This window comes from Melozone crissalis, unplaced genomic scaffold (genome assembly GCF_028551555.1).
Source record: "Melozone crissalis strain CALT ecotype California unplaced genomic scaffold, PUWL_Pcris_2 ptg000013l_1, whole genome shotgun sequence".
Taxonomy (NCBI): Eukaryota; Metazoa; Chordata; class Aves; order Passeriformes; family Passerellidae; genus Melozone; species Melozone crissalis.
The window spans coordinates 39,095,510-39,115,259 of NW_026535791.1; positions in this window are offsets into that span (position 1 = coordinate 39,095,510).

Consider the following 19,750-nt stretch of genomic DNA (forward strand, 5'->3'; position numbering starts at 1 on the left):
ATCAAATCACTGAGAAAAAATAATTTTTGTATATGGGACTCCTTTAGAAGATTCAGCATGCTTACGTATTTCTCATATTTACAATTTATTGTTTAAATAAGTATCTCTGATCTCTTAAGTGATGAAGAATATTTTGAGCAAAAAATCATGAATTCCTAAGAAATAACAAATCAGAAATGCTGTTACATAGACATGATAATTCCACCAAATAGCAGAATACTTTTAGGATTAAAGTCTGTTTCAATATATTCAGTAATTATCCAAATATTTGCGAACAGTGCAATCTCAAAAATAAACTCCATATATAATCTCTAATTAATAAAAAAAAACCTATAAAACTTTTGCTTTCTTTTTTTTTTCTTTTTATTTTTAATTGAGAAAACTGTATTTAAGAATTTTTTATCACAACGGTTAAAGGACTAAATTGTTACAAAGCATAAATGTTCCATGAGATTTCAAGCTTTTAATGAATGGGAATGACATGTTCTTACAACGATAGATTTTAGTAGATGTTTCAATGTGAAGTGACACTGAAACTTACTTGTAAGGACAGTATCAGTTGCTTTGCAATAATGTGATTCTTTTTTGTGTGTTTTAGTAAAAGAAGATTCAGAGCCTTCGGAATCCTTTTTCAGAACCAATTTTTGATCACATTTTGTTCGCAAGAGAAAACTGTTTTTCTGCAGTAAGAATAGGGAAACATTAAGTGAACACCTGCAAGAAGAGGTATGTCTCAGATGCTTCGTCAGTTGCTACTTTTGGAATGCAGCTGCTTTCTGAATCGATTTTCTAGGAGACATCCTAGAAATAGACCATGAAAATATTTACCATTTAAAACTCTGTCCTGCATTCAGAAGGGGGGGGAAAGAGAAGTATGTATTTTTAGAGATGATTAACCTTCATTCTGTTCTTACTAATCAGCTTGAACTATTACAAGAGATGACATAAATGAAATTGGATTGGATGGGACAATTTCATTTACAGATTGGTGAAAGACAGTCATTGTGCATTGACATTGAAAAAACAGATTTTTAGTCTTGTTTGGGAGAATTATTCAGCTATAGGAGAGGAGTGCTCCACTGATGAATTTGCTATTTTTAAACATATTAGGGGGTAATTTTCTGATTTTTATTTCATTAAAAAATAGATTTTAAAGGAAAAAACTGGAACAGTTCAGAGATGACACTAAGCTGGGGGAGGAGATTGACCTGTTAGTGGGTAGAAAGGCCCTGAGGAGGGATCTGGACAGGCTGGATCAATGGGCCAAGGCCAATGGTGTGAGGTTCAGTAAGCTGAAGTGCAAGGTCACTTGGGTCACAATAACCCCATGAAGCACTTCAGGCTGGGGGTAGAGAGGCTGGAAAACTGCCTGGCAGAAAAGGACATGGGGATGATGGGCATCATTGGCTGGACATGTGCCCAGGTGGCCAAGAAGGCCAATGACAACCAGGCCTGTATTCAGCAATGGTGTGGCCAGCAGCAGCAGGACAACGATTGTCCCCCTGTACTCAGCACTGCTAAGGATGCACCTCAAATCCTGTGCTCAGTTTTGGGCTCTTTATGATGAGAAAGACATTGAGGTGCTGGAGCATGAACAGAGAAGGGCAGTGGAGCTGCAAATGCTCGTAGAAGCTAAGTCACGTGAACTGGGGGTGTTTAATGTGGAGAAGGAGTCTCAAGGGTGAGCCCCACTCTCTACAACCACCTGAGGCTGTAGGCAAGAGGGTCATCCTCTTCTCCCAGGTAACAAGTGACAAGACAAGAGGAAATGGCCTCAAGTTGTCCCAGAGGACATTCTGGTTGGAGATCAGGGTGAATTTCTTCACTGAAATGGTAGTCAGCCATTGGAACGGGCTGTTCAGGGAAGTGGTGGAGTCATCATCCCTAGAATTGTTCAAGAGCTGATTGGATATGGAACTCTGTACTGTGGTTTATTTAGCATGGTAATATTCAGTCAAAGCTTGAACTTAATGATCTTAGAAATCTTTTCCACCTTTATGATTCTATGCTTCTAATATTTGTATTTTTACAGTAACTACATTTAGTAAAATAATACTTTTCTTTTAAATGATACTTTTTTTGCTGAAGGAGAAATTCTCTTGTATCTTATTTTGATAGTGAGCAAAATGCTTAAATGTATAAAAGGTTAAATGGCTTACAATTTCTGTGTTCTGGCAAGGAATTCTGTCTTCCAGAAGAAGTGTCCACATGAAACCTGCAGAAGACTATACTTTTATTTCTGCCAGATGAAATATAAGATTCACACCGCAAAGACAGAATTCTGCGTGACTAAATATATTTTCTTTTCAAAATCCCTTCAGCCTTGGTGAGGTAGGATATTACACGTTTCCTCTGTGAAAATCAGTTAATACCATTCCTTCACCCTGACTATCTAGAACAGTCGTGGTTTAGCCCTTTGATGATAAATTCCATGGGACATAAATTTTTGGAAAAGTCTTTGAAAAAGACTAGAAATGTCCCCTGACCTCTGTAGCTAGGACAGTACTGAAAAATAATTAATCAAAATTCATTTCTCATCCTTGAAACTGCCCTTTTCCTTTGAGGAGAAGCACAGCTTGTCTTCCCGTTCTGCAGATGTTAGTACTGTGAAATAACATATTCAGAATCCCAAGCACTATATGAAAAGGATTTATTTAAAAACAAACTAAAGTAATTATGGTAGACAACATTTATACTATTCTGATCTACAAAAGAAGTTTACTGTTCTCTTAGATTTTTATTTCTGTTGAGTTTCAGTATAGCTGAATTTCTGTATTATTCCACTGAGTTATCACAAAAATAAGGATAAATTAAATAAACACAGAGATACATAAATTATTCTCATCAAGATGATGTCAAATGCTCAAAAATTAAAGAGTACACTGGAAATTTTATTTTTTTTATTTGCATCCACTCACAGTAACTGACTTTTTTCACATAAACTTTGAAGGAAAGTATGGTATGGGATTTTGGTGGGGTTTTTTTGTTGGGTTTGGTTTTTTGTTTGTTTGTTTGGGATTCTTTTTGTTTGCTTTCTTTTTTTACTGTGCTTTTTTTCATTTTCCTGTAGAATAGCATAAATTTCCTTTAACTTGCCTTATCCCTAGAAAATATAAGATTAGTGCCCAATAGTCCAATATTTGATATAATATTTTAAATAGGTGAATTTACATATTTTATTTTACATTGTCTTGTTCAACTGTTGAGTTACTCTTCCCAAATATTAAGCCAGTCAGAGCAGTCCTTAAGATACATCTTCTACCACTTTTAAGTTATGAATTTTTACTTTATATCGTAATGTAGAAAATTTTCTTCTTTCTGGAAAGAAGAATTAAATCTTGTTTATTTATGCTACTGACATAAGCTTTTAATTTGTATTTGTGATCACAATCCATTTTCTGTTCTTTTATCTATTTCTACTTTTGTTTTGTCTTTCACCAGAAGAAAAAGTCTGTCTTCAAAAGCTTTTTTCCAGCTCACATTAATCAGATCTATTTCATTCTAACACAATCAAAAAATGTTTGAATAGTAATTGACTTATGAGGACTCTTATGCATCTTCCATAGCAGCAGAGACTTGATACATTGATGCACTCTGCTTCTACTTCATACCTAATAAAATATCGAGATTACTTTTCTGCTGTGGAAGCCTCAATAAAGAAGCTGCAATCTCTGGGGGAAAATGCTGAAGCATTAAAATATGATTTGTTTTAGTTAGTTGAAGGATGGCAATGGTCCTTTTGACTGTATTTATACTAATAAACTGAGCAGGTCTGGAGACTGGTTCACACAAAATATCTGACTGCTTTGTTGCTCAGATCGCTCTTAATACATACCTTTAACTAGAGCAAGAAGCATTCTCTCAAACTAACAGGTATAGAGGGGGCACACATAGGTCAAGGTTGTTATTAACATGCATATGAATAATTCCTTCATTTTCTGGAATGAAAAAGAGTATAAACCATATGGATAGGGGATCTTTTATGGTATCCATCTTCATGGACAGAGGGTACTGTCTCTTTGTGTTGTAGACATTTTTTGCATTTAAAATATTTTGATAAGCTACCTGCAGAATGTTTTAATGGAAAATCCATATTTTTTTCCAATTATTATTAGTTAGTTTCTCTGATTATTTTTTATGGTTACTTGGCTTTACATTTTTGCTTTTGCATTTTTGTTTGAGCTTGGTCTCTCCCTCTTTCAAAACAAATGATTATTTCTTTCTGAAGTCATAGCAATTTCTGTTTTCCTAGTCTTTTGACGCAGAATACTTTGTGTAGAATCTGTAGCTTCTCTGAAGTCTTGTCCTGGTTATTTCTCACTTTTCAACACCTTTGATTCAAGTGCTGGCATAAAGCACTAGTATAACAAAATAATTTTATGACAGCTTCTTTATGAACTTTACATTTAGCATTTGCTCTGAACCACATGTTAGTATTTGACGTTGCTTCACAATGAGATGTGGAGGAGTCCTGGTTGTGATTCTTTTTGTTTCCCTTTCTGGAATACTGAGGATTGTATAGACAAATATCCTTATTGTCTTTGCTCAGGGCCTTCAAAATATCTTAACTGGGAACCAGGTTAACCCTACTGCACCACCATGTTTGCCTTCACAGGCTGCCTTTAAATGCTGCTGGGATAAGGGAAAATAGCAGAGACAAGTGAGACCAGTGCCTGATGAAGTTCATATGCTGTTTGCTCATAAAGAGTACAAAAAGATGGATCACCTGAATAATCTCTGAGCAGTTACAGAATCACAGTTCTACACTGGAATGCTTTCAAAAGTGACACTGTTACCTTTTGCCCAATTCTTTTTCATGTTTGATGCTCTCTCTATCTGGCTCTCTAATCTGAGAACATGTAGTGAAGGTGTTGGTATAACACTTCATAACTCCCAACCCATTTAATTTTCCTGTGCAGGGATAGAATGTAAGAAAATAAAGATAGTGCAGAAGGTAGTCTCACCCCTGAGGAGTTGCAGCTGTACTAATCACCAAAGATTAGGAACAGGCCTGCCCTTAACAGGCCACAGCTGTGTCCAATAAGGAGATAAGTGCTACAAAAGAGTGGGTGAGTTAGTTGAGAAGAGAGTTGGAGTTTGTTGGTTGTGTTGTGAGAAAGAGGGAGTCAGTGCTGCAAGGAACTGCCCATGAGAAATCACGAAGAAGGTGTGGAACTTTTGCAATAAGAAGACAACATTTTCCTAAATAATTTGAGATGCTTTCATTTCTCTTCAAAGTAGTTTCCATATAAATGAAGTCCCACATTAAAATATTTTAATATCTTAAAAGTAGAAAATATGTACCTTACCTTCCTTATTCTAAATTAATGAAGTAATGGATCTATAATGTTAACTGTCCGATTATGTCCTGGTTTAAGAATAAGTTCTCCTAGATCATATACAGTATATTAAAGAGATTTTATCTTTTTAATACTGAATAAATGGGTTAGAGAAGAAAGCCAAAGGGCAAGTACTAGGTTATGTTAGAAATCTAATATAGTCTAGAATTAGTATTAGGTTATGTTAGAAATCTAAAATATTCTAGGTGAAGTTCCACTTGTTCCACTAACAGCAAAGTCAATATGTTTACGAGCACAGAGTAATGACAGTAAAGAATAATCTGAATAGCCCTTTATAGGAACTACTTCACATAAGATAAAATAAACTTTCCCATTATAAGAGAACAATCTAAATTAAATTACTGAATCTTGGGATAACCTACTATAAAAGCAGGTGTGAACTGGTAAAATATAGCTTGTATGGTCAACCTAACTATATGAGTCTATGTGATGCGTCTATGGATGATATTGGCTGATTCTCGATTTTCTACCTTTATACCATATATTTAGATGTATAATGGTGTAAGTAATTTCTGGGTGTACATGGATGAATGACCCAATCTTTGTTATAAATTTCTCTATATTTGACTAGTGGCTGATAATAAATTATCATTAATTATAACATATGTAACAAAAAATGTTATGGCATTTCCTTTAAGGAAGCTAGTGGGAAGAAGCATGACTCATGGTCACACAAAGCTTTCTACAGACATTTGTTAGGGTGTATTTTTGGTATCACACTTGTATAGACTTCTGCACAAGTTAATATAGTCTTTTTACATAATATAAATGGCAAAAGAATTATTTCTGAGTGCAATGAGGAGCCAACATAAACCAGTCTGTTGTCTAATACTAAAGAAACCATGACATTTGGTGAAGAAATGGGAAACTAATACAATCTTAGGACTCACTGCTTTTGTCTGGACTCATTTATTTTATTGCTGCTGTCTAGCAAGAAAGGAGAGTGAAAATACTGTATTTTTCTCTGTAGCTAATGTAGGCACCAAAGGAGAAAATAATCATTAAAAGGCTGCTGTTCCTGCTCATACACTCATGCATGAGCAGGAACAAGCACAGTGAGAGTGAGAAAATCCACTAACCAGATTTCATCTGCTTCTGAATTGGGGAAAATCGGGCGAAGCCTCCTTTCACATATGTCCATAATCAGTGTTGCAACTTTGTGCAGCAGAGCACAGTATTTATTTTAAACAAATATTTACTTTTGGTTCCTTACTCTATTTCTCTTTCACTATGTTTAAACCATACTGTATATTCTGATCTTCCCTGTACTCCCCTACAGCCAAACTGTTTTAAAGTGAAACTCAGAACATTTGAAGAAAACGGAGAAAAAAGTCTTTCAGTCCCATCAATGATCACAGACCAAGGGAAGCCAAAATGTGTTATTCAGGTGTACTGTTCAGATATGCCTTTAGTTTTGAAACACAACAAATATGGAATTAATTTCTCTTAAAAGGTATAAATGTATGAAATTTCTGGAGGAATGTTAGCAGAATAAGTGTATAATTAAATACATGCAAGGGTGACAAAATCAATAGCTAATGGTTCAGACTGGAGTATTACTGGACATTTTCTCAGAGTATTTAATGGTCATATCAGTCCAAAGTTCACATTGAGAAGTAAATATGAATACTTAATGCTTCTGAATTCAAATTCCTGTTCCTAAGTGGCTTTTGATGATGATTCTTTCTGACAGTCCTGTAAAATTAGTTGTAAAACACTATAAATTATTTTGAATTCTAAAATCCAGTATTGAGGAAAATAAGATCAGTGCTCTATTTTCAAACAGCAAAGAAACACAAAGGAAGAAAAAGAGATAAAATGGTAAGTAAATGAATATACTTAAAGGACAAAGCGTAAAATTAACACTGTATCCTTTAATATGTGGAAAACTATACCACCCTTGGTGATAGGGAGTTAATTCAAAAGGCTATTATACATCTTCTGAAATGACTTTTCAGGAAGGAAAATTTGTTTCATGATAAATATCTTGTTAATCTAAGTATCACTTACAGCAAAATAGAGAGGGGGGTGCTTTAGCCATCTGGTTAAAAAGAGTGTAATCAGTAATTTTCCACAGCTGTTTACTTTCATTCTAAATGTTTTGAGAATGGGTAGCATGTTTCATCCAAGACACAGAATTGGAGGGACAGTACAGGTGTTAGGCTATCTCTCTGCTCCAACACAAACTTGCTCCCCCACTCTGAGAAGACACATCCATCTTCTTTTCAGTTATAACAGAGTCTTTCGAGGCTTGCTCATACTGTGAAGCCTCATTCTGTGTTAGTGATGCCCATGTAAGTCCTAGGTTGTTGCTTATAGATGAAGTGAATCATTCAGGGTTACATGATGATATTACTCTATAGATTTATCACATATATAAATAACACTACATTTAGTGAGACAGAGCCTTCTCCGAAATGAAACAAAATAGCCAGTTACCTGAGACATAGAAAAGGCTGAGATACTCAGTGATTTTTTTTCCCTTAGTCTTTACTAGAAAGTGCAGCAGCCACACCATTCAAGTTGCAGAAAGAAATGACAGTAACTGGGAGAATGAAGAGCTGCCAGATGGAGGAGAAGATAAAGTTCTAGAAAATCTCAGGACCCCAAAGGTACACCAGTCCTTGAGACCTGATGAGACTCATCCTTGGATCTTGAGGAAACTGACAGCTGAAGTTGCTAAGCCACTGTCCATTATACTGGGATGTTTTGGTGGTCTGTTGAAGTTCCCACTGAGGGGAAAAAGGGAAATATAACCTCATTTTTTAATAAGAGAAAAAAAAGGAAGTACTAAGGAACAACAGATCAGTCAGTCTTACCTCAGTGCTGGCAATATCATGGAGCAGATCCTCCTGGAACCTATACTTAGACACCTGGAAATAAAGGAGGTTATTTATGAAAGCTGACATGGCTTCTCTAATGGCAATTTGCATCCAACAAATTTGGTGGCTTTCTGTGACAAGCTTACAGTCTTGCTGGATGAGGGAAGAGTAACAGATGTCAACTACCTGGATTTGTGTAAAACATTTGGCACTTTCCTGGACAACATTCCTGTCCCTATGGCATGGGATGGATGAACCACTCAGTGGATAAGGAATTGACGCTCAAAGCATTGAAGTCAAGAGCTCGACATCCAAATGGGCACCAGTGATGATGGTGTCCTTCAGGAGTCAGTGTTGGGACTGGCATTCTTTGACATCTTTGTCAGCAGCATAGACAGTGAGATTCAGTGCACCCTCAGCGAGTTTGTCCACAACTCCAAGCTGTGTGGTGTGAGCAACATAAAGAAGGGAAGAGATGCCATCCAGAGGGACCTTGACAGGCTCTACAAGTTGGGACCAGGTGAACCTCATGAAGTTTATCAAGGCCAAGTGCAAGGTCATAAACGTTGTTCAGGCTAATTCCAACCACAAATCCAGCCTGGGTAGAGGCCTGTATGCCTCCTAGAGGAATGGATTGAGAGCGGCCCTGAGGACAAAGACTTGGGAATATGAGTTGTTGCGAAGAGTGATGTGACCTAGTAATGTGTGCTCACTCTTCACCAAGACAGCTATACCCTGAGCTGTATCAAAAGCAGAATGACCAGAATGTTGAAGGATTTGATTCCGTACCTGTACTCAACTCTCCTGAGACTCAGCTGCAGCACTGGTTCCAGCTCTGAGTGAGGCCCTCAGGATAAGAAATATTTACCTGTTGGAGGAAGTCCAGAGGAGTGCCTTGAAGCATCTCTCCTATGAAGATGGGCTGAAAGAGTTGAGGCTGTTCAGTTTGGAGAAGAAAAGACTACAGGAAGGCCTGATTGCAGCCTTCCAGCACCTAAATTTGGGGAGGGATTTTTCAAAAGGGCATATAGTGATAGGACAAGGAGAAACAGCTTTAAAATGAAAGTGGATACCTTTAGATCAGATACAAAGAGGACATGTTTTACATGAAGCATGAAGTGGGTGAGGCATTGAAACAGATTGTTCAGAGAAGCTGTGGGTGCTGCTTGTCTGGATGTGTTCAAGACCATTTAGATGGGGCTTTGAGTCTCTTGGCCTGGTGGAAGGTGTCCCTGTCCATGACAGAGAGCTTGAAACTAGATAATCCCTAAGGTCCCTTACAAGCCAAACTATTCTATAAATCTATAAATTTTTATTCTTTAAAAATCATCATGAAATATGACATTTTGAATGAGGTTCTAGCCTTGAAAGTGGGTGGTATCAATTTCCATGTATTAACAGGGATTGCATACACTACACAGCTGTTGTACCTAATCCTTACAAGCAGCGAAGCTAATTAGCCTTGGCACAGCAACACACTGACATTGCCACGTTGCTTGGGCTCTGTCAGAGTAGCTCAGGTATCTCCACGGAACGGAACAGTTCAATGCATGCATACACAACAGGAATCAAATTCTCACTTCCCATACTCCACTGCTTAGATAATGCCAACTCTGAAATCAAATAATGTCACTAATTAAAGGAGCATTTTTACCAGAAAGGAAAGTCATGCTAGCAGATTGCAGCTGAGTAGGGAGGGGAAAGAAATTATGAGGACACAAACCTGCAAAATAAAGTGTGAAAAAGAATGTACCAAAGAAATGTTTATCATTTTAGATTCTTGCTCTGCCATACAGCTCAATGTAGTAATTTAAATCAAAACTATAAAATTCCAGGTAATATAGTAAATCCTGCAGCTACCATGAGGGTGAACAACATTCCAGGTGGCTGAGACAAGAGTCGTCATAACCTTAAATATTGCTTCTAGTTAACAATTATTTTTTCCTCTGAAATACAATGAAAAATTCCTTTTTCTTACGTATAATTAACTTACTTTCTAGGATTTGGCCTCACTTTAGAAAAAGCAATGAGAGAAAATTGTACAGAAGCATGACAACTTTTTGTAATAAAAAAATTAAATTATCGCCTATGCTTACATTAGATATTTTTATCTCCACCTATTTTATGTCTACATAAGCAGCTAAATATTTTTTCTGGTGATACTATCCCTGATAAATGTTTGCAATACTACTGATATTTTAACTGGACTATGTAGTCTAGACGTTTCCTGAACATGGTCCCTTAAGTTCCAAGCACACATGCGTATGTTAATACTAAGCTTGAAAAATGAAGTTTTATTCCTCTCACCCCAAACAGAGTAGTGCATTTTTTTTCTGGTATTCTATGTTGATTTCAATGGCACGTGGAAAATATTCAAACTGGGAGCAGTAACTCATTTAATTTGTCCTTCACTCTAAGCAAGAAGGATTTCAGCAAGTCTGACTGGCAATGTGCTGTCTGAATCCAATGCATGGCTATTTATAATTTGTCTCAAAAGATTTTTAAAACAGCTGCCAAGGCAACCTGAAAAGACTTTTGGTTTTTAAAGGCTCCTGTGGAGGGGGCAGATACCAACAGCTGCAAATTACCACAGGCAAGCAATCCAATCCCACATTTGGGATTTGGTTCAATCTTGGACCATCAATAAATGATTCTTGGATGGATAAAGAGCTCAGTAGAGCTTGCCTGGTATAAAAAAAATATGTGGTAGAAGCAGATTGACACAAACCCTTCCATTCCTAATACATAGGGTTAATGGCTCGTACTGTCCTGGATCACACTGAATGACGCCCCCTGGTTTACTGAGGAATAATTTGAATTACCTTTGAATAATTTGAATAATTCTGTGGCTGTTTATACAATTAGGTTGACTAGAATCACTTGCAGAAGCTACTTTTCTGATTTCCCCTTTGGTTCTGTATTTTGTCACCATAGGTAGAATGGAAAAAAATTGAAGGTTTTCAGTAGAGCAGGTCACCAAAATTCCTCACTGTCTTTTATCTTAATCTTCTGCCTTTTGACCTGAATTCTTTTTGAGTGATGTGTCACAGAGCTTCTGGCAATATTATACCTGCCATTGTGTTACAACCGAAATACGTCAAGCCCTTCAGGCAGCAACCAATTGTTTTCAGTTTGTGAAAGCAATCAGAAAATCTGCACTCACAACATTAAAATAATGGGAACGTTTAAGCAATGCAAGTAATTTTAACATGACCCAGCTTCCACTTAAGAATCAGGAATAGTGAATGGAAAGTGGGAAAAAATCTAAACTGATTTAAATATGTGCTCTTGTAGGAGGAAGACCAACTGAAACAGACACCTTGGTTGAAGGTGCAATATCTATGTAATTCTGTACTGTTGCATAGGAGGAAGTCATACCCCTGTCAACATTTTTTTTTTATATTCTACATCTCACAGTTTTTTACCAAAGTTGTTGCTAGTCAAGGTCTGTTTTTAGACAAATGTTTCTGTGTCAGTGTGGTGGGGGAGATGCTTTTAAACTCTCTTTGTGAGTGTGTGTGTGTCTATTTGAAAGGCTGTTATCAGCATGTCGGGGTGTGCGGCTTTGGCGTCGTCTGGCTGTGAAGCTACACAATGCATCCTATGTAAGATTTGCAAGGTGATCTCGGTTTAAACCAAGCCCTTCATACCTACTATCAAGGGTGACAGGCAGAGGGAATTTTCAACTAATTCATTATTTTTTTCCCTGCAATTCAAACTCAGCATAGTATCAATGTACCAACTCAAAAAAAACTCAACAAACTTTCCCTTTTTATGAAATATTTTAAAATTGAAAGGTGCTGAAGAATATTTAAAAATTATTTCCTTTGCTCAGAAACATGACAGCAACCAGAATAATGGATAACTCAACGATAGTGAGTATTTGGTATGTGCTTAAGCTAACCACCTTAAGCTAAGTATGAGTAAATGCTATTTTCTTACTGAACCAAAATCAGGACTAGGTAATCTCTTTAAAGGTGCCTAGATGTTTAATACTCTCACAGTAATCCTTGTTTGTGTACTTTGTGTACTAATTATGTTGAAGACGCAGTTCTAGCTGTCTCTCCTCTTGTGTGGCCTTGTAATTTCTTTTATCTTGTGATCTGATGTTGGCAAAACTCTCACATTTTGTAAACTGGCCAGACCTCATGCTCCCCCAAAATCGAAGTTGAGGATGTGCATATCTTTGGTAAGAGGGTACAAATCCCCTCCCTCAAACGTTGGGCCCAGATGAAATCTTTGGGGAAAATATATTGTATCTACATATAAATACACTGTATATAGCTATGTACACACATGTGGTATACACAAAATGGGTGGCACTTAATCTCTGATTATGTCAAAGTCTGACCAAAATAAAGCCTACAGCAAAACTCCAGGATTTTTTGCGAGGACATTATTTTACTACTTATCTGGTCAGATGGATATTTTCAGCTGTAACTCTGATAAACTGACACCTCATGAGGCTGTTGCAGCTATATGTGCACTGGTGAATTGAAACAATCAATAGCATAACATCCATATCTTTTATTATGTCAATATGATTCCTCACCGAATTTTAGACTACAACTCAGTAATTGTCTTCGAAAATATCCAGTTGTAACTCAGGGCAGCCTTTGCTGAAGCCGTTTTGACCATATGAATTCAGATTATGCCATGCCATTTACATCTGGGATAGGTAAAACCTAGTCATGATCTATTTTATTATCCTCTGTGTACCTCATATATTTTCCATAGAGGACCCTTTATTTAAATGCAAGCTATGATGCATGAGTTTTACAATTTGTGAAGAATTTTATTTCTTAATAATAAAACTCCCCTAGAAAGACTTTAAGAATACATTTTAATTTCAGTAAACAGAATTCTCACAGGAATTTTATTAGAGATTTACTGAGCTTCATATTGTAAAATTTTAAAATAAGGCATTTACTTTTGGCCTTAAATGATATATCATGATGAAGGCATATTATAAATAGACTAAAAATGAAAATTAATTCTAATTTTTGTCTCAGATTTAGTCAAAATTTTCCTTCATTTATGTCATTTTCCTACCATAGCTTCAATCAGATTTTGCTAAACATTCCAGTGTCTTAACACAAGGTTTTTTTAAAGAGTGTATCCAATCATTTATCATTAGAAATCTCTCAAAGGACTTGTATAAAAAAATCTGTCTTTTCTGGTCATTTGAAAATACCACCTTAGATAACACGGTCTTCAGATTTTTGATGCTTACACAGTATCCAGGACAAATATGTAACCATATAACTGACTAAAACTGTGTGGAGTATCTCTGAATTTTAAAGGTATACTGATATAGTCACATATGCATATAGAAAGCATCCTGTCTTTACCTATTGCTTTGATTTAAAAATGTTTATACAACATTTTATTGGCCTGAAACACAAATAAAAGACCGTGCATGCCTCATATCCTCTGTGCATAACTCATATCCTGTTCTTATGTATTGCCTTCTGCAGTTCACAATCATTTAGAAATTTAATGCATAATAAATTATACTGAGAAAATAAATAGAAATGGTCAGTATCAAATGTATGATCCACGTGCTGTATCTATGCATGAAACAGTGTTAAATCAAAGCTCTGACAGCAATCATTTCAAGGCATCTGTGAACACAGTTGTGGGTATCAGACATAGCAAAATATGGGGGTTTTCCCTGAAAGCTCCTACTCTGACTTCCAGGCCCTGATTTTGACAAAAACCAATCTATTTCATTATATATTAATAAGAATAAAATTTTAGTATTTGAACAAATGGTACAAACTGAAGAACATCCTACCTGTTGGCCAGCCTGGCATTTTTCCTATGCATCTTACTCTTGCTTATAGATAACTTTATACTCAGAAATTAATACAGTCTTAACTGCAAACTAGACAAATATAGCCACAATTATTTGGTTCACAGCATATGTATATGTGTATATGCATACATATATATATGTATATGCACACATACATACACACATATATATACATAAATATATATATGCATACATGTATACATATATATGCACATGTATATATTTATATGCATACATATATGCATACAAATATATACATATTTTTCACTTTAAAATTCTAATACAGTGTTTTATGCTTGTATGAAAAACCATTTAATACATCCCACAGCAGCTCTGTGTTTAAGATTTAGCTGAATGTGGAGATTATTTTTGGCAAACACAAAGGAAAAAAGAAAGAAATGTGTATAACATTACAGTCTGTTGTCCAAAAACACCTCCATAATCTGATTTAAGACACATAAATAGTTAAACAAATTCTAATGATCAATTAGACGGTTATTAAAAGTTAACAGAAGACATTTACCAAATGCATTGAGCCAAAGAAATATGATCCCCTGTGATCCTGAATAAATTAAAGTGTCATTACATTCTTTATTTCAATGTGGAAAAAATGTAGGAAGGAAAGGGAATCCTAAATTTAGGATTTTTTAATCAGAACTAAATCAGAAAAATTCTTGGCGATCTCTAGATTACTTACAAATGCCCAGGAAAAAGATACCAGAACTACTGTGAAGTCTCTAAATATGTCCAACTCAATGCTTAAAGCAAATAAAAGGTGAAAGAGATCATAGAAATGGTTTGGGGGAAAACCCTCATCATAAAAAAAGCTATCCGCAAACTGTTGTTATCTATGTCACTTTGCTTCTGTTTTGAACACCAGTTGTAGTTCTGATCGCCTCCTTTCCAACGGCACAAATCAGAAAAAAGGTAGAGAGAATTGTGACAAGGATGATCAAAGATGGTGCATAAAAGATGAACGTAAAATCATTAAATATTCAAAAGGTTGAATAAGGAATATTTGCTCACAGCTTCTGACAACAAAGGACCAAAAAGGGAAACAAATGAAATATTCAAACACTGTTTACTACACGCATAATAATATCCTTTTTCATGAGTGTGGAACTCATAGACTCTGGATGACAACAAAGAAGTATAAATGGATAAGTGGTTCATTGTGAATGCAATACTTGGTCTCAGGAAACCTTTATTGTGCATTCCTGAAGTGCCAAAAGTCTGCTTAGGAATTTTCCATGCCTACTTGCCTTCTGCTTAAGTTCTTTAAATGTTTCCAGTGACATATCAGAGACAGACACTGAAACAAATTATTTCCTCTCATAAGTCCTAATATGTGGGGATTTTTTCCATATGATTTTTAATAACCCAAAAATATACATTGATGTTCTATAAAATAACCATTTGTGAGAGCATCATTATCTTTCTGATACATTTCATGCAGATGCTTAACTATAAACATTGTCTTTTGAATTAATTTACTTTTGAATTAAAATGTAAAAAAAATATTGGTTTTGAATTCAAGTGAAATAGCCACATAATAGTTTGAAAGACCAGCACATGGCATGTCTAAAGAAGTCAATTAAATCTCATGTTCTATGTCCAATAAATGATGTTCACCTTTTAAAAAAATCTTAAATCTTAAAAAATTTAGAAATTCAGTTGCACATAAACTGCATGTAAAAAAAGACATGAGAAGGCAATGTTCCAGTGAGAAGTTATTTGAAAAAGTCTTGATCAGTATTTTATTTCTTTTTCTTTTGATAGTTCTTCAATAAACATAATGAAATGTAGAATTGCTTAAATAAATTTGCATCAAGATTTGATTTAGGAGTTTAAAACTGGTTCTTTCTTTTTTAATTTCTTCAGGAGGACTTCTTTAAAAAAATCCTCATCAATTAAATTTTTTGTGAAATCTGAAGTTAAAGGAGAGATGATCATTAATATTATGCATGTGGAATTAATTAAAAGAGATTTTCAGGCAAAACAGTAGCAGAAAAAGGAGGAAATGCCTATTTCCCATTTCATGCAACCTAAACTTGGCGAGGGGCAATGGATAGGAAGCTTTTAGATAAGTGATATTTTAATTATGTCTGGAAAGGAGACCTATGTAAAAGACTGCATGAATGGAAGAAGAAATTGTATAACTTGTTATGTTTATTGGCAGCAAAGTGACAGTATTTCACAAATGCAGAAAAATATCTCAAGAATTCCAGCAGAAACATACGCTGATGAAATAATAGAATTACTGCCACTAAGTCACCATGAGGTATGGTAGGAGACTATGAAAGTGATATTCTTTTGGCCTCCACTGTGAAATCACAGACCTCAGGTTATATGAATGATATCCATTATTAAGAATGGATCCAATAATCTGAAGTAACTAAGGAGAAGCCTAAAGTCCTGTCAGCATTTGTCTATGCTTTGAGAAGTTTCTGCTGCCTTTCACCTTAAATAATCCATTATTTTAACATCACCTGCACTTCATTACATATAACCGCGTCCGGCATTTCCAAAAAACAGCGAATATCTGTATGGCTCCATTATGAATCTGATTTTCTGCTCCATATATGGTTTAACAGCCATTTTAAATCACATTGGCCAGAAACTTTGCAAGTCTATTTTAGACACTAACATCCTGACCATGGGGTGGGATCCTAGGCCACTTCACAGTGAGGACAATAAATAAGACACATCTGGAAATTCAGACAAGTGTCTTCAGTGTTCATTGGGATCAAGTCTTCTGTATCCATTTTCACACAGAGATCCTTGTGTGTGCACCTACTCACACACATCTGCTGTGGCTGTTAATCACTTTGCTACACCAGCTTTTGAATATCACAAAGAAAATATCTATGTCATGACATTATTACCACATTCTTCAAGTGCAACATCTGGTGGTGCTGCTCAGCTTAGACTTCCAGATTTTCTACCTGTCTTACCATGTAAACAATCTCTTACTTTTGAGTGCAGATAATCCTTTGTTTATTTAAACAAGTAAATGCTTCTGGAACAGCATTTTCATTGAAGGTGCAAACTTCTGACCTGGAAAGTTCTTCACTAGCAATAACATTTGCTTTCATCTCTTTTCTGTACCTACGTAAGTTTAAAAGGACTCAACATTATTAATTTCTTCACTGCAAGAAAGTAACCTGCAGAACTTGAATAGTGACAGAATGTAGAGAGATGCTTCTCATATCTGAAATAGATAAGTAGCAAGGTAAGAAGTAAATCAGTAAAAAAATAAAAAACTAAATAAAAATAGTACTTTAATACATGAGTAGACTTTATGCATTTAGAGAGTAAAGTTACTTGAAAACTAGTTCATTAGTATTTCAGCTCTGTAAAAATCATCCTGGGATTTCCTTTCCATAGAAAATTCTATCTCTGAAATATCCCTTCACCCTCTATTGGAATAAAAATTTAGCAAACTAAAGTAGTCTTTGTGAGGGTTTCCAAGTTGTTTCTTTTAGGGGTGGGAGGGTGGGGATTTGTTTGTTTTATTTTTTATTTTTTATTTTGTTTTATTTTTTTTCTTTAAAAAAAATGGAAATTATTATAGAGTCATTTTCCAGAAAAAAGTACACTTTGGAAAGTTTTTGACTTCTCAAATTTACCTTCCTATGACTTGATTGTGCTAAATACCAGACTATTTCAATAGGATTCATTTTATTAAGGAATTAGAGAGTTGTTTAAAAAACACATAAAACAAGTACCTTTCTTAATTTTTACTTTTTGAGATACAATAGGAGAAAATTGAAAGAAAATATACTAATACCACTAGACAACAAATATAGACGCCAAGGTTATCTGCTTTCATGTTATCTGCTCTATCCAGTCAGTTAAGATAGAAAAATCAACCCAGACTAAAGTTTTCTGTGCACTCCATGAAAATACTGTGATGCTGATTCTAGCATGAATTACAACATTGTGGCCAGGTGCAAGAGAGCTGAGGGAAGTTTACAACTATATTGTGACAAGTTTAGATTTATTTTTTAAATATGTAGTTGTGTTTTGTAAAATCCCAATCTGTAGATGGTCCGGTGCCTCACTTGACAAGAGTAGCATTCAAATATAATTTTCATTTATATTCAAATATAATACAGTAAAAAATGATGTAACCTAAAAAGCTAAAGTGTAACCCACCTGTTATATATACATATTTTATGCAAACATATTTGTCAATGTGCCAGTGATTGCATAATCACCCACAAAATCAGGCACCCAGTTTAGAAATCAATACCTTTCTTTTATCAGTTCTCTCAATACTCTGATATTTTTGGGTACAGACATTCTACTACGGATGAGGTGAAAAATCTTCACCTTAATATGTACTGAATCTTTATGGAGTCATGGGCAAAAATAATGGTTCGATCCCTGCTTTTGGCAACAATACCCCCTGCTCCATTTTGTCACAAGCCCATAACACCTCCATAGCAGCCAGAGCAGCTGCCTGCAAGGAGGGCAGGGATTTGGCAAGTCCTTAAGTGCTCCATTGATTGTGCTGATATGGTTTAGTGGTGTGCTGCAGAGGCTGTCCAAGCACAGGAGTGCAGCCAGCCCTCCCCAGGATGGCACCGAGGGCTCTGCAGACCACAGTTGGTGCCACTTCCCAGCTGGACTGTCCACATTAACACGAGTTTCACTGTGTTTAGTAGCAATTACAAAGAAGTCATGCATTGCTCTTTAAAGGTCAGACCTGTTTTTCTCTCCGGTCGTTGTGGTATTGCTGAATGTCTTTCACCTTTACTGACAAGGAATGGAAACAAAACAAATCTATGTATGTAACTGTAAAAGAAAACAGTGTTTTCCCAGTTTTCTTCCTTGAACGACCTGTGCAACAACACAACAAGGTAAATATAAAAAGTTATAAATGAAGGAAAACACCTACCTAATCTCTCAGATTTAATTAAAGCCAGTTAGGAACCCAATGAGAATTAATTGGGTAAAGAAAACTCCAGATATTCAGATTTCCTCCATTTCTTTCTGCCACATTCTCTTTCAGGAGCATTTATCTCTATTTTACAGTGGACAGATAGGTAGGAACTAAGAAATTAAATTAATTTGATGTGATACACTAAAACTCTGAAAGTATTTTATCATAGAAGCCTTTCTCACATTACTGGAAACAAGCTACCTATGGTATTATGTTTAGTATTTAATACAAGAAGAAAAATATATTTTTAACATTTCAAGATTGGCTTTGCTGTTTTATTTTTAAGCTTTAATGTTCTGTATTGCTGTCTTGCCCATATATGTATGAGAGACATGCTTTATTTTTAGATTTAAAAATTAAATGGTAACATTTTTTTGAAAGAAAACAGTTCAATATGCAAGGATTTATACTTGCTCATTTGCTTTAAATATTACTGGTTCTTATTTAGGGTTAGATGGCTGATTTTAATATTACTAAACTAGGGTTGGAATTTCAGTTAAATACCATAAAAATCTTTATATATATAAGATATGTATCTATAACTCTGGCTTTTAAAAAAAATTTCCAGGGAGGAGTGAACAGCTGTTCCTTTTCTCTCTGTCAAGACAGACTAGGTAACTGTGCCACTCATTTCTCTGATCCAAAATCTTAGTTTATAATCTACTATGCATCCACTGATGGAGTCTACGTGCTCCCACCTACTTGCCTGTTATTCCCTTTAGATTTTTTTATGTCCATTAATCTCTTCCTCAGCTTTTACAGTGGCGCTGTATTCCTGGGTTTGTCTGTTCTTCACATATGC